Source organism: Populus trichocarpa, chromosome 17, assembly GCF_000002775.5.
Source record: "Populus trichocarpa isolate Nisqually-1 chromosome 17, P.trichocarpa_v4.1, whole genome shotgun sequence".
NCBI lineage: Eukaryota > Viridiplantae > Streptophyta > Magnoliopsida > Malpighiales > Salicaceae > Populus > Populus trichocarpa.
Window position 1 is genome coordinate 5,483,706 of NC_037301.2, and position 8,992 is coordinate 5,492,697.

An 8,992-nucleotide genomic window follows, 5' to 3' on the forward strand; every position below is an offset into this window, starting at 1 on the left:
TCAGTAAAATGTTGTGCAGAGCTTCTAACCAAGTATTCAAAGTACGGAGCTTTAAAGGTGTTGGAAAATAAACTGATCATCTCTTTTTCCAACATGGGAGGATTAACTTGTGCAGCTACCTCACTCCATCTTCGGGCGTATTCTCTTATGGACTCCTTGTTGTTCTTCTCCATAGCTTGCAAGCTTAACCGATCAGGGCCCACGTCTATATTGAACTTATATTGCCTCATGAAGGCATCAACTAAATTCTTCCACTTTTTAACCTTGGTATTATTTAATCGCATATACCAAGTGAGGGCAGCGCCACTTAAACTGTCTTGGAAGAAATGAATCAACAATTTCTCATCATCAACCACCTCAGCCATTTTGTTGCAGTATGCCTTGAGATGAGTTACAGGGCATTGGGTTCCTGTATATTTAATGAATTCTGGCACCCTAAACTTCTTAGGAATGACTATGTTAGGTACCAAACACATATTGACAGCTTTCACTAGGTCACACAAATGGTTTCCCTCAACTGCCCTTATCCTCTCTTCTAGGGTAGTCTATTTTTCCAAACCTTCTTCTTTTACCATCTTGCCCTTTTGAGATTCTTTCTTGGTAGAATCAATGGTAGACGAAATTCTTGAGGGGTATGCTGGCTGGAAATGCATAGCTTGTTGAAATTCAGATGACACCCTATTTGCCCCCAGATTCTGTGGATCGAAATGAGTTATATGCATATCTTCAGGCTGAGCTATAAGTATTGCTTTTCCGGATTTATCTCTCAAGGCCTGCTCGAGTAGACTAATAAGCCTTGCGACTTCTTCTTTAAGATTATCCACCTCTTTTTGATGTTGGGCTTCCAACTAGGCTCTTTCTTCGTTTTCCATTTGTCTTTTTCTCGAACGAGTGTTATAGGCGGGTTTCAATGGGGAACCTATATTTCAACCTGCTAAATGCAAATCATGCAATTATGCAAAAATGTTGATTAAAAATATGCGTATGAAATGCAAAATTACCCTTCACGGGGTGACAACCTAGTGGGAAGATCCTAATTGTTGAGTGCATCAAGGGGTTGGTCATGATCTAGTTTCAAAGGGTCTCTCGCATGCTTAGTGATCGTCCATGAAAGGTCGATATGAGGCTTACAAGTAGTGTGAAAATAGAGGCCCTGAGTAATATCAGTTTGGCATATCAACCACTTCCAAGTAAACAATCAAGCGAGAGTTGGATGGTTTCACGAGTCTTACCCAAGCTAAAGCTATTGGGGTATCGTTACTCCCCCACTTTATCCTAGGATGTAAAGTGTGTGCTCTCAAAGTGATGCATGGCAACATAAACAAGGATGCATGCTAAAGCAATAAATGCAGGAAAAATAAACAAATAAACACAACAAATAAAATAGCAATTATAAGACAAAAGACAAAGCTTAATCCTAAGGTTCCCAGTGGAGTCGCCATTCTGTCGCAGCCGACATCGCGGCGGCCCTCAAATAATTCTCTTGAATTATGGAAAAAGAACAGATTTCTGGCATCTGGTTCTTTTAGGGGAAAATATCTTGTCTAAGGAGTCACCACCTAGTATTATGGTCACTAGGAACCCTAACTGGTCAACAGAGATTCTATGGTACGGGACTGGTTACGTAAAAGGAAAGATAATATCACCCCTTAAACGTTCTGCCTGAGGCAGACTGCATTGCTGATTTTGTCTTAAATTGCTAAATTTTTTATTGGTTTACGTTCTGATGATTTATTCACAATATTCCTGACTCTGGCGTCAGTGAATATTCAACTACGGATAATTCCAACTCTGGCGTTGGTAATTATTACGTAGCTATAAAATAAATTTAGATTAATATTTTTTTATTCCTGACTCTAACGCTAGTGAATAAACAAATAAACTAAATTCATTTTATTACGCTTTCACATATTTTTCTATTTCTTATGTAGTTAAATAAAAAACAAATAAACAAAAAAAAACAATTAAATCAGTGTTTTTATTCCTGACTCTAGCGTCAGTGAATAAACCAATAAAATAAAATTTTATTTTTTATACATGCACATATATTTTTATTTTTCTTGCTAAATAAAATAAAATATAATGAATAAAAATAATATAAATTTAATCCAGTATTTTATTCCCGACTCTGGCGTTGGTGAATAAATCAGTAAATTTATATTATTTTTATTCATGCATACACATATTTTTCTATTTTTTATTTTTTTTTTATTTTTTTTATTTTTCTATTTTTTTATGTTTTTGGGGCTGGGTCCAGCTCAGCCCACATGGGCTGGGCCAGACCCGGCTGGGCCACACTAGGCACGCATGATCTAAATCACGCGTGCATGGCCCTGTTATTGAATTAAACACGGACGGCGAAAATGAAATAAGGCAAAGCGGGGGAAACAGAGCAGGAGACTTACCCGGTTCGTTTGCAGGGAATTTGCGCGTGATTGCTGAGGACGACACTTCTGCCTTCGAATTTCTTCTTACTCCTTCTGCTTTTCACGTTGTATTCCTTTCCTGCGTCTCTGTTTTGGTTTATTTTTCTTCGTTTCTTTTGCTCTGTTTTCAGAACGAACCTATGCTCTCTCTCGGTCAGTTTTGTTTTTTGTTGTTTTAGGCCGGTATTGGTGAGGGAAAGGCTCACTTCTGGTATGAGGTTTAACCAAAAAACTTAGGAATCCCTCTGGTTTATATGTGTCTGTCTTATTTCGGGTTTGTTTCCTCTCTCTCTCTAACTCACTCTCTAACCAACCCTGCTCTTGGTGCTGCTCGGTTTATATAGGGCTCGACGGGTGGTAACGGGCGGTAGGCTGAGGGTCGACTACCATTAAGACGCCCATAATTGAAGCCAACGGATGATGATTACTGCTGCAACGTTCGGCCTCCTTTACTATAGAAAACGGTCACTGGCTTAAAGGAGAAGAAGATGAACAGTGTCTTCAAAACTACGTTGTTCGGCCATTTTACGTTTTGATCCATACGGTTTTGAACGTCTTGTAATTAAGCCCCTGGTTTGAACTGTAATTGGCCCCCTGCATTTGCGCGCCTTTTTCAATATAGTTCTTGGATTTTAATTTCGCAATTTGGACCCCGAACGTTAATATTTCTTCAATTAAGTCCCTGATTTCATTAATTTAATTAAATCCAAAGTTCAATTAAGTCTAAAACTTATCAATTCTCCAATTAAGCCCCTGATTGGATTAATTAAATTATTTCCAAGCTTAATTAAGTCTCAAAACTTATCAATTCTCCAATTAAACCCTTAATTGGATTAATCAAATTAATTCCAAGCTCAATTAAGTCTCAAAACTTATCAATTCTCCAATTAAATCCTTGATTGGATTAATTAGATTAATTCCAAAGTTTAATTAAACCCCAAAACTTCCAATCATGTTGCCTTTAACCCAAATTTTAACTCATTCTTTATTTATTTCATTTTACTTGTTTTTCATTATTATTATTTTTTTCATCATCATTTTTATATCCTTTTCAGTAAATAAAATAATAATAATTAAAATAAAAGGGTCAAAAATTGGGTTATGACAGAAAGTAAGAAGAAAAAAATAATTCAAAGCTCAATTTCTAGCAAATAAACTGTTGAATGATGAAATTGAAAGAAAAAAATCAAATAAAAAAACAAAAAAATTGACTTGAATTCACCTAAGTTAGCCTATCAAACACATGATATAATCATGAGACCGGGATAACCTCATACAAATCAAATTAAATTAAACAACAAAGCTCCAATCTTAGACAACACAATATTGAATGGTGAAATTGAAAAACAAATTCTAAAAAAACAAGAAAAATTTTTTTTAGTCAACTCGGGTTAACCAGCTAAAACAAGAACCCAGGATATGAGAGGACTCAAGATAACTCCATAAAATGGAAAGTAAAAACAATCATGAAGCCTAGTCCTCACCTAATCCAATGTTGAAGGATAATTTTTTTTAAAAAAATTGATTTCAATAGAGGACCTAAATAAAAGATCGAAGTCAACTTGAACACCAAAGTCAACCCGAGCTAATCTTTAAACTAATGACCTAGGTTATGAGGTTGGGACCAACCATATAGAAGGAAAACCTGAAAAAACCATAAAACCAAATCTCTAATCAATAAAATATTGAGGGGTGAAATTGAAGAAAAAATAAACCAAAAAAGATTAAAAAAAAAACAAATAGCGAGAAAAAGAAAGATGATCAAATTTGACATAAAAATAAAATAAAATAAAATGCTTAGGGTTAAAATTAAAAAAGATTCAATAAAAAAGAATAAATATCATTCTTATAAATCAGATATAAAAAATAAATGAAACTAAATGTTAAGGGATGAAATTGAATACAAAAATTAATAAAAAAAAGATCCAAAACAATATATATATATATATATATATATATATATATATATATATATATATATATATATATATATAGCAATTAAAAGAAGAATGACCAAATTTGATACAAAAACGAAATAACAGGACAACTCTTAGTTTTGGTATGGTAGTGCGATTTCCAATGAAAGGGGAGAGACAAAAAAAAGAGAAGAAAAAAAGCTTGTCAGAGCCCAACCAATACGTCATCACTAATACACGTCATACCACTAGAAAATAACCAGCGAGAGGCTTTGAAAACCGCTATGAAAGTTATCTTTTGGTCTTTTGAAGGCATCTCATGTGTCGTTTGAAGATCGTAGTAGTCTCTAACATTATGGCGCCAACCAATTTTGATTTTTAAAATATATTTTATATTTATTAAAATATCAAATTTTCCCTTATCCAACTTAATTATTACTAAACAGAAAAGGAAAAATAAAAAAAAATCCCTTGGTTGCCAACTAAATAAAAATGTGCTTCCAAATGTAATTTAGTCATTTCACTATGTTTTTAAAATGCAAGAAGACCTACTTGTCCTTTAAATCATAATGAAAAGGATAACCTCTTTTTAAGACCAAAAGAAAAGGCAATTTCATGGTAAAATGAGAAAAGAAGAAATAATTTCATCACCTCTAAGTTTAAGATTTTAGGTTAGGCTACTTATTAGTTATACATTGATGGGTCCAAGGAAAATAGCCCTTGCTTATTGTACTAATATTCAGGCATAAAGTGATAGTTTCTAGGGTCTTTTACCTCTACGCGTGATCTACAGTCCAAGGTTATTTCCCGGGTTCAATTTTAGCCACTAACCTTTAACATGATTAGTCCTTAACATTTAAATATGAGGTGACTATTAGTGTAAATGTCATGTAGCCAATTAGTTGTTTATATGTGACATTCATTTTGTTCATGCAAGCATTCAATGTTATTTTCTAGATCTAATTTTCGCCACCGACCTTTAACATAATTGGTCCTTAACATTTAAAGATGAGGTAACTATTAATGTATATACCATGTAGTCAATTAATTGGATTTATATGGCATCATTTTGTGAGTAAACATATTTAATAATTAAAAAAGACTTGTTTATCTTTAATACTCATCAAATACTTTATTAATGAATCTAATATTTGATTAATGAATCTAGAGTAAAGATAAAGTACTAATGACATAAAACTATTTTATAAGGAAATTATAAAGTTGTTATAATTATGAGATTTTTATTGCATCAAAACATTGTTCCTAAATGTTCTTGGTTAATACTCTATTAAGATTAAACATTAATTAGAGTTGTTAAAACCGATACATATTATGTTTTTTCATTTATGAAATGTATGAGAGATAGCTGAAACTAATATGTAGATGCTTGTCAGATGAAATTACACTAAACTAGCCCACATGACAATTCTATATGGAGAGACCGCATGTGTCTATAGAAAGGCTCACATGACAATTGTGTAAGTTATCCTTAAACTTGAGATTACTAAGTTATCTTATATATATATATATATAATGTTATGTTTTGATCCTACTAAATGTTTTCATAATCAAGGGTAACAAACGAATAGATATTAGATATAACAAGAACTATATAAAGATATTTGAATAATCAATAGAGAATTTATCACCCTAGGTGAATTAGAAAAAATATTTCATTTGTTCTAAAATAGTATTGATTGTAAAATGAAATTTAAAAAGAGTTTCAAATCTTATTCAAATAATCAATAAATATGGTATTGAAAATAAACATGATTTGACAAAATAGACACACTTCATACTATAATGTCTAACCAGACTATTAATAATGATAATAATTGCACTGAGAAATTAGTCACTGAAAAGTTAAGGCCTATTTGTTTTTGCGGTTCAAAAGTGCTTTTGCAAAAATTTAAATTTTTTATGTGTTTTTATATCCTTTTTTTATGTGTTGATGTCAAAAATAATTTTTTAAAAATAAACTTATAGGATTGTGACAAGTTACTAGACATTGTACTTGAACTTCAAATATAAATCAATCAATCGTTTAATTGATAATAAATTAATTTATTTAATCCTATTTTATTTAGGATTGGGTTTTATATTTGAACCAACTTATTAGAGAACCTAATGGGTCACACGCGTAAGAAATATTGGTCATATATTAAAATGGAATGATTAATCAAGTGTGAATTTATTGTAAATACGTTTTAGAAATTGAGGACTAGAATGTAATTTATATATAAAATTACAACTCTAGACCTAGAAAAATTAAGAAGGGACTTGATTGAATAAATTTATAAAATTATTCTGAAATAATATATGTTATATTATTCAAGGGGCAAATTGATGTTTTGATATTTATAGAGTTTTTAGATTTCTCTATAAATAGAATGTTATGCCTTTTATTTTTTGTGTAGTAAATAGTACACAAACTACATAAGTTATAGAACTCTTGAAAAACATAAAAGAAAAAAGTCAGCATTCAAATACATAAAAATCCCTCTCTTTTAAAAGAATTTAGAAGATTTATCACCGATGATTTATATGGATTACGTTTAGAGGCCAGACATTTTGACGGCTTGTGGTGTGCGACAACTCAACCTTAAAGCAATTATTCAAAGTAAAAAAAAAAATTTGATCTTCAGGTTTTATTTGTATAAACTCTAAACAACTCTAGATATGTCTAAGGGTGAGCAAAACAATCGGACGTGGCGTGATGGCAAAGGGCTTGAGATCTGCACAGCAGGTCTCGAGTTCGAGTCAGGGCGTGCACCTCTTGTAAAAGCCTGGGACAGCCGGGGTTTTACTTGCTCACCTGAGCCCACAAAGTGCACTTTCTGTGGGGTGGGGTTTCCTTGAATCCAAAAAAAAAAAACAAACAACCAATTAAACCGAAAAAACCGAAAAAAAAATAACCAAAAAAACCGAACTGAAAAAAAACCGAATTAACCAATTAAAAAATTACAAAAAAATTCCGGTTCGGTTCGGTTTCGATTTCTAAAGTCTAAAACCGATTAAACCGAACCGGTTCAACCAAGCCAACACTTAAACAAAGAAACGGGTATAAATAGGATGTTTTCCTAACCCTAAACCTAAATTAGCTTTCCTCTAAAAACAAAACTAGTCGCCTCCTCCCTTGCTCTCTGCATCTCTTCTCTTCCTTTGCTCCCTGCATCTTTACTTTTTTATTCTCTTTCATGCTCCTTTATTTGTTAAGCTCTGCTCCATGCTCCTCCTATTTAAATGGCACGCCACCCTCTTTACTTTTGCAATTTTACTTTTAATTGTTTTATTCCTCCTATAAAAGACATACCCCTCTTTATTTTTGCTTTTAATTTTTTTATCCTTCTTCTTTCTATTTCTTACATAATCCTGTAATTGTTGTATAATTTTTCATGCACATGTAGCGAAAGAAGATTTTTATGTTGAACCAGTAAAAGGCTTTTTTGTGCTCTCCTTGATGTTGGTATTGTGAGGACAACAATTCAAAATCAAGTTTGGCACTCGATGGATGATGAGCAGATGAGGATCGATATAAACTATTTTTTTTTTCAAAATCAAGTTTGGCACTCTGTTCTTTCCTTTTGTTTTGTCATACATGCCCAACCATTTTAAGAAAAAACCATGTTGAGAAAGCCAAGATTTCTCAGAAAATAAGCACAGATCTGTAAAATTAAGAACAAGACGAAGATAGAATTCCTAAAAAAATATGGTCAGTGAAAAAACTCAGAATAAAAGCTCAATTGAAATAATTTCGATTTAAATTGGTTTGGAAGGGAAAAAAACCGAACCGAACCAAATATGGTCAGTTCGAACCGGTTTTCGGTTCGGTTCGGTTCAAAAACTTGAAAAAAATAATTTCGGTTTGGTTAATTATTTTGGCCCAAAACCGGACCGAACTGGAAATGCTCACCCCTAGATATGTCTAATAGAATCCTTAAAACTCTAAAAAGATTAAATTTATTATTTTTATTGCGTAAATTTATTTGAAATACTCAAGAATCTTACTATTACAATAAAATATCAGTGTTACCTAGCAAGCAAGCTAGATGTTTGACTAGGTGAGCATAAAGAGATTTGGCATGCTAGATTTAAGGGACTTGGCACGTTAAATTTAGAAGATGACAAACCAGCAACCATATCAATAGAAGAACTTGACACACGAGATGCATCAACCAAAGACTAGTTCTTTGGTGATGTGGCAAAGGTATCATATATATCGAATTTAATGCATACAAGGAAATTATACATGGAGTTGAATATAATACATCGTTTTTAAGTGGAAGTTTTTTAATATAAAACAATTATTTTAGAATTCGAGGATCACGTAGAACATTTGACATTGTAAAAAATCACGCCGTGCGTGTATAACCTTTGCCAACGTTTTCATTTCTAATTCCCTTACAATTTTCAACAACAAGGTTGTCTTGTCCTTGAAATCACGTGTGTGTGTGTGTGTGTGTGTGTGTGTGTGTGTGTCTGTGTGTGTGTAAGCTTTGCCAACATTTTCAATTCAACAAGAAGGTTGTCACGTCCTTGATATTCTAAGTGTAGTGATATATGACGCGCGACTATAGTATTTAGATACTATAGTTTGTGTGATCTAATGTGCCTTGTGCTTTCAGAGATTAAGAGTTGAAACAACAGTCG